Here is an 11,681-nt window from a genome sequence, read left to right on the forward strand (position 1 = left end):
CACAATAGGCCTGGACCGAACATATAAAAATCAGACGCTTGATATCATTTTTTTTGTTGTTGACGTCCTCGCCAAGTTTTAATAAAAAAAAAAAGAAACTGTAAATCAAAACAGCACAGATCACAAGTTGCACAAATAGAAAAATATTTAACGAAACACAAATATATCTATGAATAAATATAGATAACAGCAAGCAGGTAGGGGCAGCTAAGGATACAAAAACGCTGACTACACCTGACCACCTGGAGAGATCTTACCTAACTCCCGAGAAAAAAACAAACAGGTGAGTCTTCCGGGCCACTACTTCCCTCGCTGAACTTACTAAATAACAAAACGTGACTAACAAAGAAAACAAATCCACTACCTGCTACTGAAAATAAACAAAGCAAAAAAAAAAGGAGAGGTAATGAGCAATCTCGCCATGAAGTGAGAGACCCAGCGAACAAAAGCAGAGAGAGACCCGCCATTGACGCCACCGAGGTTTAAATAGTAGAAATCCCTGATGACGTCACTCCACTTTAAGAGGATCCGAGAGAATTCCCCCCACTCACAACTCCACCAAAAGTCTAGGAAAAAAAATGTCACACACGGAACAACTGCTCTACTAGCAGACCCACGTAACACCTAGCCTCTTTTATCTGACTGCTGTGATTGTGATCAGGTGGTTCCCCATTTGCGGTTCCTCATTCTCCAGCCTGGGATGATTGCGGTTGCCAGGGGCAATGCTGACACTGGCATGGACAGCCCCTGACACCACTTCCCCCTCAAGCGTTGTCCAGGTCCTATGGAGAGCATAAGCAGACAAGAAGGGCAAAGTGGGGGATTGGGGGAGAGAGTTAGCCACTTGACCTGACCCGCTATGGAACATCCTTGAGAGTCCATCTGCATTCCCATTCTTCTGGTCCGCTCTGTGTTCTATGCGGAAATGGTAGTCCTGGCCGTAGAAATTGTTACCCCAGGCATTGGGTTTCCTTGGCTCTGGCCATGCGCATTGAAGAGGAGCATGGGTTCTGTGCGGACAAGGGGTAAAGGAGTGCCTGAGGAGGTAATAGCGAAGTTCTAGGACTGCTCGCTGCATGGCCAGGATCTCTTGTTCCTCAGCTGCATATTTGATTTCTGCTGGGGACAGTTTCCGACTTGGAGGACAGGATGCCGCTCACTCTGGAACTCTTGGGAAAGGACCACTCCAAGACCATAATCTGATGCGTCCATCTGTAAGATGAAGGGCAATGTGAAGTCGGGTGCTTGGAGGACCGGCTCCGCAATCAATGCTTTCTTGAGGGATTGAAAAGCCTTCTCTGTTGCTGGTGACCACTGCACCTTCTCAGGCTGTTGTTTCCAGTGGTCAGGTCTGTGAGTGGACAGGCTAGAGAGGAGAAGTTAGGGATAAGGCATCGATAGTATCCCGACAAATCCAGAAAGGCACGTACCTGGCTCTTAGTTGTGGGGCGAGGATAATTACGAACCGCTGCAATCTTATATTCTTGAGGTTTGATGAGGCCCTGTCCAGATCCGATATCCAAGTTACCGTGCTTCCGTGAGTCCTAGATGACACTTCCTGGTGTTGGCTGTGAGTTCTGACCTTCCGGAGTCAGATGAGATGTTCCTCCCAGGTCTCCGCATGAACGACAACATCGTTGAGGTAAGCGGCTGCAAAAGTGTGACGGGGTCGAAGAATTATATCCATCATCTGCTGGAAAGTGGCAGGTGCCCCATGCAGGCCAAAAGGAAGGACCCGGTAATGCCAGTGACCACTGGGGGTGCTGAAGGCAGTCTCCTCCTGTTCTCTACCAAAGGACCCCCCGCTTCGCTGTCACCTGTTGAAACAACTCATAGAAAATGTTAGTGGAACCCCGAACTCACCTTCTCTCTCACTTTCCGCTGCCAATAGGGCAGGGAGGAGGCTGGGCCGAGGTTTTAGTTGTCTGCCTTTGCTTCTGGTCGAGGCTGCTGTGGAAGGAGCAAGTGGTTGGTCCAGCTCAGGACAATCTCTTCCCAATAGCAGAGGAACCGGTAGCTCTCTTACAACTTCCACCTCCAGGCACCAACTGCTAGGTTCGGCAGCCATGACGACTCTATGCTGAGGGCAGATAGCGTGTGTCTCCGTGCACACAAGGGACTGGGATGAGCGCCTTCTCAGATATCCTCCCACGTAAGAGAGATGGTTGCACAAGACTGACTGTACTCCCTGTATCCAACAGAGCCTTGACGCTACGTCCATCCACCCGGACTTCCCAGTAGGTCCCATTTGGGGTCGCTGAATGATGTAAAATACATCCAATGAACCTAACGCGGCCTGCTGGAGGATTAGGGTCTGCTGGCATGGGTTCATGTTTGAAGCCCCCTACTGCTGACTGGTTCTCTTTAAGATGGGTGCCCTCCAGCTGTGTTTTTGTCATTTTTAATAGTTTTTTGTATTTGTTTTGTTTTTGTGTTTGTTTTTAAATCTGTCTGTATGATTAATTTTTATTTCAGTTTTATTTTTAGTTATTTTAGTACATCAAGTTAAACTAAATGAAAATACGAAAAAACGTTGTTTTGGCAATTCGCAGAAATAAAATAATTTTTTTTAATACGTATTCTTTATTTGAGTTAAAGTTTATTTAATTTAAAGTAATGAAAGTTTTTTTTAATGGTTTTAGTTTAAGTTAGCTATAATAACCCTGCTTCATTGTCTAAATGAGAACAAACCAGACACTTAATTTGTTTTTATGAAAAGCTGATTCTAATGGCTATCCTACTGTAAATAATTACTAATCCTAAACCTAAAAGTTTTTTCTCAAATGTGTTATATTATTAAAACTACATAAATTAAAGGGCAGTGTGAGGCCATCTGATGATGGTGTGTGTGTGTGTGTGTGTGTGTGTGTGTGTGTGTGTGTGTGTGTGTGTGTGTGCAGGACGATAAGGACCTGGTTCATGAGTTCGTTATGGCTGAAGGTCTGACGTGTTTAATTAAGGTCGGCGCTGAAGCGGATCAGAACTACCAGAACTACATCCTCAGAGGTTCGTTTGCTTCGTTTGCATCCTTAGACTTCTGAAAGAAAATAATATCTCATGCATTATAGATCCATATAGCCATATGAGGTAGAATAGCGCCACCTTTTGGTTGCCATTTTTATTACTATAGAAAACCATGCTGTTTTTAATACACTTTTTTTGATAAACTATTTACTGTCTTTAATATTATTCTTCATAATACATTTCTTCATTTTCCCCCCTTAATTCACTGTAATGACAAACATTTTATTATCATTCCTGTAATTCATCTGAATTCTTCTGAGATTTATTTCTGTATTTTGTAATTATTTTTAAATAATAATAACAATAGTTAACATTATTGTAATATAGTTATTTTTCATTTTTTGTAATTATTTTTAAATAATAATAACAATAGTTAACATTATTGTAATATAGTTATTTTTCATTAAAATTAGCAGAAATTAGCAATGCACAACTAGATACATAAGTTCAAAAAACCTAGAAAATACAATAGATATCAACTAGACTTTATTTCTAATATTCAATTAATAATTAATTGTTATTTATTAATAATTTTAAAGCAACACCACATTCTACCGTAATTTATGATTTTTTAAAATAATAAATGCACAATTAATAAATAATTAAAACTAAACATAATTAATTTAATCTATGATACATTAATTTATAATACTATTTTAAATGTAATAATGAAATTGATTATTAAATATATTCATAATTTTAAAGTAATACCAAATTCTGCCATGCTGCATTATTTTTTTAATAATAAATACACAACTAATAAATAATTGACACAAAAAATGAATTATGCTTAATTTATGTCTATAAATTAATTATTACTTATAATCAATCATTATTAATTACTAGTTATTTTATAGCCACACCAAATTCTACCATGATGCTTGAATTAAATAATAAATACACAATTAATAAACAATTAAAAATACAAAATAATTCTGAATTATGCTGCATTTATGATTATAAATTAATACTTAATTATAATTAAAAATGACCAATAATTTTGAATGAATTAATTTAAAAATAGCAAATACACAAATAACAAATAATTCAAACAAAATAAAAAAAAATTACATTTTATGATTATGAATGAATAATTCCTTATAATGTATTAATCATTAACTATTAATAATTTTGAAGCCATGCCTAATTCCAACATCATGCGTGTTTCTTTTTAAATAAGAAATAAACAGTTAATAGTCATTTATATACAAATTAAAAAGTATTTTGCAGCTGGGATGCAAAATATTTGACCTCTGCAATCTCAATAAAATGATTTAGCAAAATCCTTATTTGGTTCATGTAACGTTTCACATGACAGCGACTTGTTCATCATTAGAATACAATCACACAATGAAGAGTGTCAGAATAACCCTAAATATTATTATTAGCTTTGACCAATCAGAGGCAGCATCCAGGCTGCTAAGCCCCGCCCGCTTCCATCAGGTTTATTATAAGGACGCGTTCAGTGGCGGTGTGTTTGTTGTGCGCGTTCTGTTGTCGATCATGCTGTATGTGGACGGGTTCTGAACGGGGGGTCATAGGTCACACCGAGCTAATAGGCAGCATGGACAGTTGTTACAAACTGTATTGCCATAACGCATAGTGGTGTTACACTGAATCTTGAACAGATAAATATTGCAAGCAGAAAACATGCATGGTATAGATTTGAAAAGTAGAACAAATCAAAATTTTAGAATTCTATGAACAATTTAAAATTCAGTGTGGTGAGTGTGTGTGTATGTGTGTGTGTGTGTGTGTGTGTGCAGCATCACTGTATTTGTTGACTCCTCCTCTCTCTTTTTATGAGCCTAGGCATCAATTGTGATCCTTGGCTGCTGAGGTAAGATCAAATCTTGATTTCAGGTCTTTGCACTGGTTCACCCTTTGGGTGTTTATTTCTGGTTAGAGGCTGTGTAATCTCTGCATCTCTCTCTCTCATCCAGACGATCTGGCTGGGGCGGGCTGCCCCGATCATTAGCGAGAGACATCGTTCTTATTGATATGTTGTGTGATAGGTGGGCTGGAGGGAGGCAGGGCTGATGAGATAGAGCGTTGTGTGGAGCGGTAACTCTAGGGCCGTAAGGGAACGGAATCTTGTCGGATGCTGGCCTCTGGAGCTAGCGCAGTCAGGCACTCTTACACCGCGATTACTGATCTAGACTCTCGATCCAGATCCTAGAATCGGAAAGTGTGACATGATTAGAGCCGATCTTCTTGGTTTCTGATGCGTTCTCCTGTCCTTCCCATTGTGGCAGGACCACTCCTAGGGAGAAGGCACAGAAAGAAAGATTGAACAAAAAAAACCATTAAAAAAAAAACCAGGGAATAACAGGTACGTTGGCTGACAGATGCTTTATGTTGTCAGGTACAGCACTAGAATGACAGAGGGGCGGCTTTGCAGAACGCCAGCCTGCCAGCCCCAGACGTCATTCATTGGTGCTAGTATCAGTTTCGCTCTCTGCGCACGCCCGCCTCATCCACCGCCTCTCCCACGACGAACAATCGTCTGCGCAAACTTAACCAGGAGCTTCCACCAAGACTGTCGAGCACACAGTTTGAGATGACTTCACCTAGACGCCCACCTCATCCAACCCACAGGACAGCAGCATAAGCATTTCAGCTTATGGCTTTATCTACATTAAGAAGCAGTTTCAGTCTAATTACAAAATGGACTTATTTAGTCCGGAATGGAATCGCCAATAGTGCGACAAACATTGGATATTTATTAGCTCAATAATTACATCTCACAAGGGATTTGGAATATTTTGGAAGAAATAAATCAAAAGTAAATTCGTGAATAAATTGAATATTATTTAATTACTTGACACTATTTTTAAGATGATAGAATTCGTAACTTAAAATCAAAAGGTACACTTAAAATGGCCGATTCAAATTAGAAAAATACAACTAAGAGTTTGGGAAAACTAAGAGATTTCATAGGTTTGTGTTTTTTGTAAAATTTAATAAATAATACATTTAAAAGTTTTTTGTTTTTATTTATATTGTTAATTTGAGTTGAGGGCCAATTTTATTAATCAATTAAGAATTTAATCGCACTAATAGTTCCTCCATCTACCAGCAGGGGCAAGCTGCTTAAAGTTGTGATTAAGTGTATGGTTCCTAAAACATTATGTTCCAACGACGCGCAGCAACGGCTGTACTTATACAATTGTTAAAAATTGTTATAAAATCAATAACATATTTAACTGTTCGATCTTTTTACTCTTAATTATCAGCTCACTGTTTCGTTTAGACCCACTCTCAGGTTATTTCCCCTGATTTGCACTTCTTGTGATTAGAATTTTACTTAAAGTCAATTAAATGGAATCCAGAAAAAAATTGTAAAATGAAATATAAATCAATTTAGGAAAACATAAACATAGTTCACCAGGGCTGTTTTAAATTCTGGAAAAAGTTGCATAACATTGTTGTGGCGGTTTTTAGCTGAATTCTTTCGTTTAGACATGGTTTCTTTTTACAACTTTAATTTCAAATGAAATATAAAATTTGGAATCTGCTCAAAAAAATTCAATGGAAAACCTAGATTTTAATAACTTACAATTATGGTAATGAATATCAGTTGTTTTTATTTTTTATTTATATATTGATTACAATTTAATTATAAATTAAAAGTCTTTACAGTTTTAATTAGGCAATTAAACATAATCTGGAAAAATCAACATAAACAAGCAATTTAGGAAAAAAATCTTTTTAGGACTAAAACAAACATATTTCATAGATCGTTGTGGTGCATGAAAGTGCTTCAGGTCATTGACGTGAACACTGAGTCGGTGTAGAAACACAGACTGAATGAAGTATTACGGGATTTTCTCCATGTTTTGTTGTTGTTTTTTTTCTAGAGATCTTGTGTTGATTAATTGTTTTCTCGGTGATGTAAGTCCTCATGCTGTCAGATGCTAAACAGCACTTCAGCTGCCTCTAATAACAGTCTATTGATGAGATCATTTGATCAATATTAGTAGTTCAGTGTCTCAGCTCACTTGTGTTCTGCTGTGATTTTATCATCACTAACTAAACAAACCTGATCACCTGCATCACACACATACACCGATATGTGACTCATTCAGCTGAACTAGTACAGTTCTTCATATTTTGATGTAATTAATGTTTTTAATGTTTAGTGGTCCACCGATATATCGGCCGATATTTGACTTTTTTTTTTTAATATCGGCATCAGCCGATAAGTTTTTCCTGTTTGGCCGATCAGATAGAACTGTTAAACAAATGAATTAAAATGTATGCAAAAAAGTATTTTAACAATTGCTTTTATATTATTAGTTATAGAAAGGCAAACATTATAATACTTACTTGTTTGCCATCAGCATTCAGCAAATATGCATTTACATCATTTAAAGAATATCTTTGAATGACTAATGAACATTTGATCTTCACAAACCTAATTGCTAAACTTAGTTAAATCCAGTTGTGTGCATTTGTATTGACAAACTATTAAACTATTGATTATTGCTGTGCTTTAATGCATTTACCCACTGTGCATATTCATTTCCACTGTGTTGGCTGTAGGCAAAATATGAGTGTTACCAGGCACTCTGGCTTTATTGTGAAAAAATATGACTCCCAATGAGCAGCAGCAAACTTTCGTTCCCGAACACCTTGAGTGCTCTGTTTGGTTACAGTGTTTAGCTACTTCGCTTTTACAATTCTATATTTTTATTAAATAATTCATTTTTTGAGAATATGGTTGGTATCTAGGGGAAATTATCCAGAAGTACTGTTTATTTTACACTTTATTTTTAATCGATTTTAAAAGCGATTTCAAATTTCTTACATCACATATTAATTAAAATAATCAGAAATTATATCGACTTATTGCAGCCATCAGCCCGATTTCGTCAAGATATCGGAGCGCATCGGTTGTCAAAAAAAAAACCAATATCGGTAGTCATGACTAGTTTATATATATTTATTTAATTTAAATATTTTTCAATTTTATTTTTATATTTCTCTGTTTTAATTTTAGGTTACGAATATTTGATTTATTTATTTTTTTTATGTGTATACTTTAATTGTTTTTTAATTTTAGTTTTAGTTATATATTTAATTTTCATCATTGATTCTTCAGTTATGATTTTATTTGTTATTTTCTGTGTTTTTTTTTATTTTAGTATCTGATAAGGTTTCCCTTGTAGTCTGTTTAGTTTTATTACTTTTCATTATCACTTTTAGTTTATTTTCATTTTTAGATTTATTTTTTTCCTAATTTTCAAATTAATTTTTAGCAAAAGTTTTGGTTCTTTTCAATATATATTTTTAATGTGTTTTAGTTTTTTTCATGTTTTCAATTTTAGTTTTAGCTTATTGTCATCTCTAGTCATTTTAATAGCATTCAACAGAAGCTAAATGAAAATTAGCTTCAAGTGTTTGCTAGTGCGTCTGAATCCAAAGCAGATTAATCACATCCAAACTTAAAGTTTTTCTTGTTGACCCATAATATGTGTATGGTACTGTAGGAGATTTATTATGTATATAGCACAATATGCACACACATACAGTATATATTTTGAGAAAGTATTTCCATTTTACAATATTTTAATCTCATATAAATTATATTATATATAGATATTTTGCATATATATAATAACATATTTTTCTTAAATATACAGGTTGCATCTGCAACAGAATTAGAGATGTAAGTAGGACAAGTTTATTTCGACGAGTAATGTCAACTCAAATTGTGAAGAGCATTGTGGTACTTAAATAAATTCAATGAACATAGGCTGAAATAGTTTAAGTCTTTGGTTCTTCAATTGTGATGAGTTTTGGCATGGCAATTTAACACAAAAACATCGGGGGCCACCAATTCATCTCCACAAATTATGAATATGTGACATGCCTACTCAGCTAATCAACTCAAACACCTGCAGAGGTTTCCTGAGTCTTTCAAAACAGTCTCTCAGTTTGTTTGCACTAGGCCGCGCAAATCTGCATTGGGAAGACATGCTGATGCTGACACTGTCCCTAAGATTCCATAATTACATTGACACCACGCCTTAGGCAAACGGATGGGTTACACGCCACACAACTTCATCTGGCCAAAGAAGCTGGCTGTTCACTAGATTTTAGTGCTGTAATCGCTAAGCATGTTAACAGAAAGTTGAGTGGAAGGAAAAATTGTGGAACAGAAAGGATGCACAACTCACATCCAACCGAGAGGAACGTCGCTAGCCTTATGAGATTGTCAGCAAAATGATTCAAGAATTTGATGAACTTCACAATGAATGACTGAGGCTGGGGTCAGGCATCAAGAGCGGCCGCCACTACAGAATATAGCTAGACGCGTGTCAAGTATCTGGCTAAAAAAAAAAAAAAAAAAACAGTGTCTTATTTCCGTCTTGTTAATGCCTACTCCTGAGGCCGTCTCTACGCTGGGACCTAAGGAATTCAAGATACCGGATACGACTGTTGTGCCCGCGTGCTTTATTCCTAAACGTACTGCTTTTTCAGTATGGAGAGTCTCAATGTCTTTGGTACATTTCATCTTCCATACAAACGCAAGGTCTATCAGTTACTTGAGATGGGTTTCCGGAGAAGCTGCTGTGCCATAGGGGGCCCCAGGGCGCATTGTTGAACGTCGTCCGAGTCGTTAATGTTCTCCCACACAGTCTGTGATTGCGACTTTAGGGGGCTTGGCAACTGGCATCTGCTTTGTGTGTGCCTGTTGGTGCGCTGTGTGTTTTTTAGGAACAACCAAAGTCGACTCACACGCGTTTACCAAGACATCTGGATAACACATCAGTCTTCACTGGCTTCGTCTTCTGCTGCACCAGCCTTTTGTGAAGATGGGCTGATTGCATTTCCAGTCAGGATTTTGGGCATCCCCTGCGCCACACTGGCCAAAGTCACCAAAAGTTAGTTAAAAATGACATCCAGACTTCCATGTCCACCATACTCGTCTGTTGGTGTGCTTGACTGCCAGCAAATCTCACCAGACCCTGAAGGCACGCGGGCGCCTTGTCTTCGCAGTACAGAGAACTCTATGAGGTATTGTTCATAGAGGAAAATCAAAAACAAGAAGTAACAAAAAATCAGACATGAGGGGCTGAAGCCACTGTCAAAGAGAACCTGGGCTTATCGCCACACGACTCCTTCTTCTTGACCCGACCACAAACCATAGATACCAAAATCTCGGCCGACGGGCCATGTCCCTCTGTGTTACGCCGGCACGTATTAAAGGCATATAAGGAGCCCGGTCCGGCGCGGGCCTGCCAACTCTCATCATTTGAGTGCACAGGTACAGGGGCAAATGAACATTCTTTTCCAGAAGTTCGCGCCAACAAGTCACGAAAAAATGTTTTTTTTGCTTTTGGGGGGTCTTAGAATATGCTAAATTTGTTGAGATTGTGGCGGAAAGGCTGCTTGGGCCCCATGTTGCTTGGGATAGATGGGGTGTTACAGTATCTCTGACACTCCATTGAAGTCAGCAAGTAATAGACCAAAGACATTAAACGACTTCGCTGTGTGGCTCTGAAGTGATTTAGTACACACTTTGCACCAATTTGAGTCTGAATTACTGAACAAATACTTTTCTACGAGCCCTTCGAATTTATTGGTAGAAGCACGCTGTTACATGCATGTGGTGTGTATTGAATATAGTAGTCATATATAAATATACACCGTTATTCAACAAAAACTTCTATTTTTGGACTGGGGCGATTTCCTGAAATCGGCTAGTCGCTATCGTAATTGATACTAGCACTACATATTTTACCTGAAGAGTATAAAGTAGAAACTGAAAGTTTTTGTATATGATCATGACATTTTATTTTATTTCCAGTTTAGCATTTATTTGTATTTGCAAGTGACATAAATGTTTTATGTCAAACTTTCTTAAATGTTTTTTTTTTTCGGCTTTTCAGAAGCCTGTTATAAATGCTCAAACATCCTCCAACAGTTCAGCCATGAATATTTATCAGACTAATGCAGTCACTCATTGCAGCTTGTTGTGGTTTTTGCTGTCACGGAGGCTGCTCTCATGATGGACTCGACCGCCTGATAAGTATTGAAGATGAACGGATGAGGTCACATCATGGTGTGTTTATGGCATGGCGTGTCTGTTTGTGGTTTCTCTGCAGAGAGGTAGGATGAGGAGGAAACTCCGATGTCACTGGTAGTCCTCAGTCTCTCAGAATGAGGAATGAGTGAATGATGATGATGATGGGGGGGAATGATACGGCTTCTTCATCTCAGTATTGTCAGTTCTGTCACTATTTAGTGCAGTAGAGGCGTGATGTTCTCCACGTTGTGCTGGTTCTTGGGATTCACAGTCACACAGCCTCGGGGGGGCGGCCCGAGCGGTCTGCTCTTGTTCCTGAGCGCGCTCTCTGTACTCGAGCGATGTCACATCACGTCTCTTCCACGCCTTAGGAATTCGTGACCATGTGGTCTGTCTGCGCTGATTTTTTGATGATAGATATCGTTGTTCACTGATCCTTCTGCTGAAGCACCCAATCACTAATCGGCTTGTGTCAAGTAGAAATCCTTCTTTAGGGTCCTTAGAATGATCGAAATGTACATATCGCTACATCTCTGTCTGATATATGGGCTTAGGGCTATTCCAATTCATGTCCTTTTAATTATACATATCACGCTCAATATTTACCAACAGCTATCACGGT

The 11,681-nt window shown here is 38.0% G+C and overlaps 1 long non-coding RNA gene across 1 annotated transcript in view; it reads left to right on the top strand.

Moving 5' to 3' along the window:
* Positions 1-3,034, top strand: part of LOC122140806 — a 16,380-nt gene extending 13,346 nt beyond the window's left edge. The window contains exon 3 of the long non-coding RNA XR_006157384.1: positions 2,901-3,034. This is a non-coding gene — a long non-coding RNA (uncharacterized LOC122140806). The remainder of the gene's footprint in view (positions 1-2,900) is intronic.
* The last annotated feature ends 8,647 nt before the right edge of the window (positions 3,035-11,681 follow it).

This window comes from Cyprinus carpio, chromosome B19 (genome assembly GCF_018340385.1).
Source record: "Cyprinus carpio isolate SPL01 chromosome B19, ASM1834038v1, whole genome shotgun sequence".
NCBI lineage: Eukaryota > Metazoa > Chordata > Actinopteri > Cypriniformes > Cyprinidae > Cyprinus > Cyprinus carpio.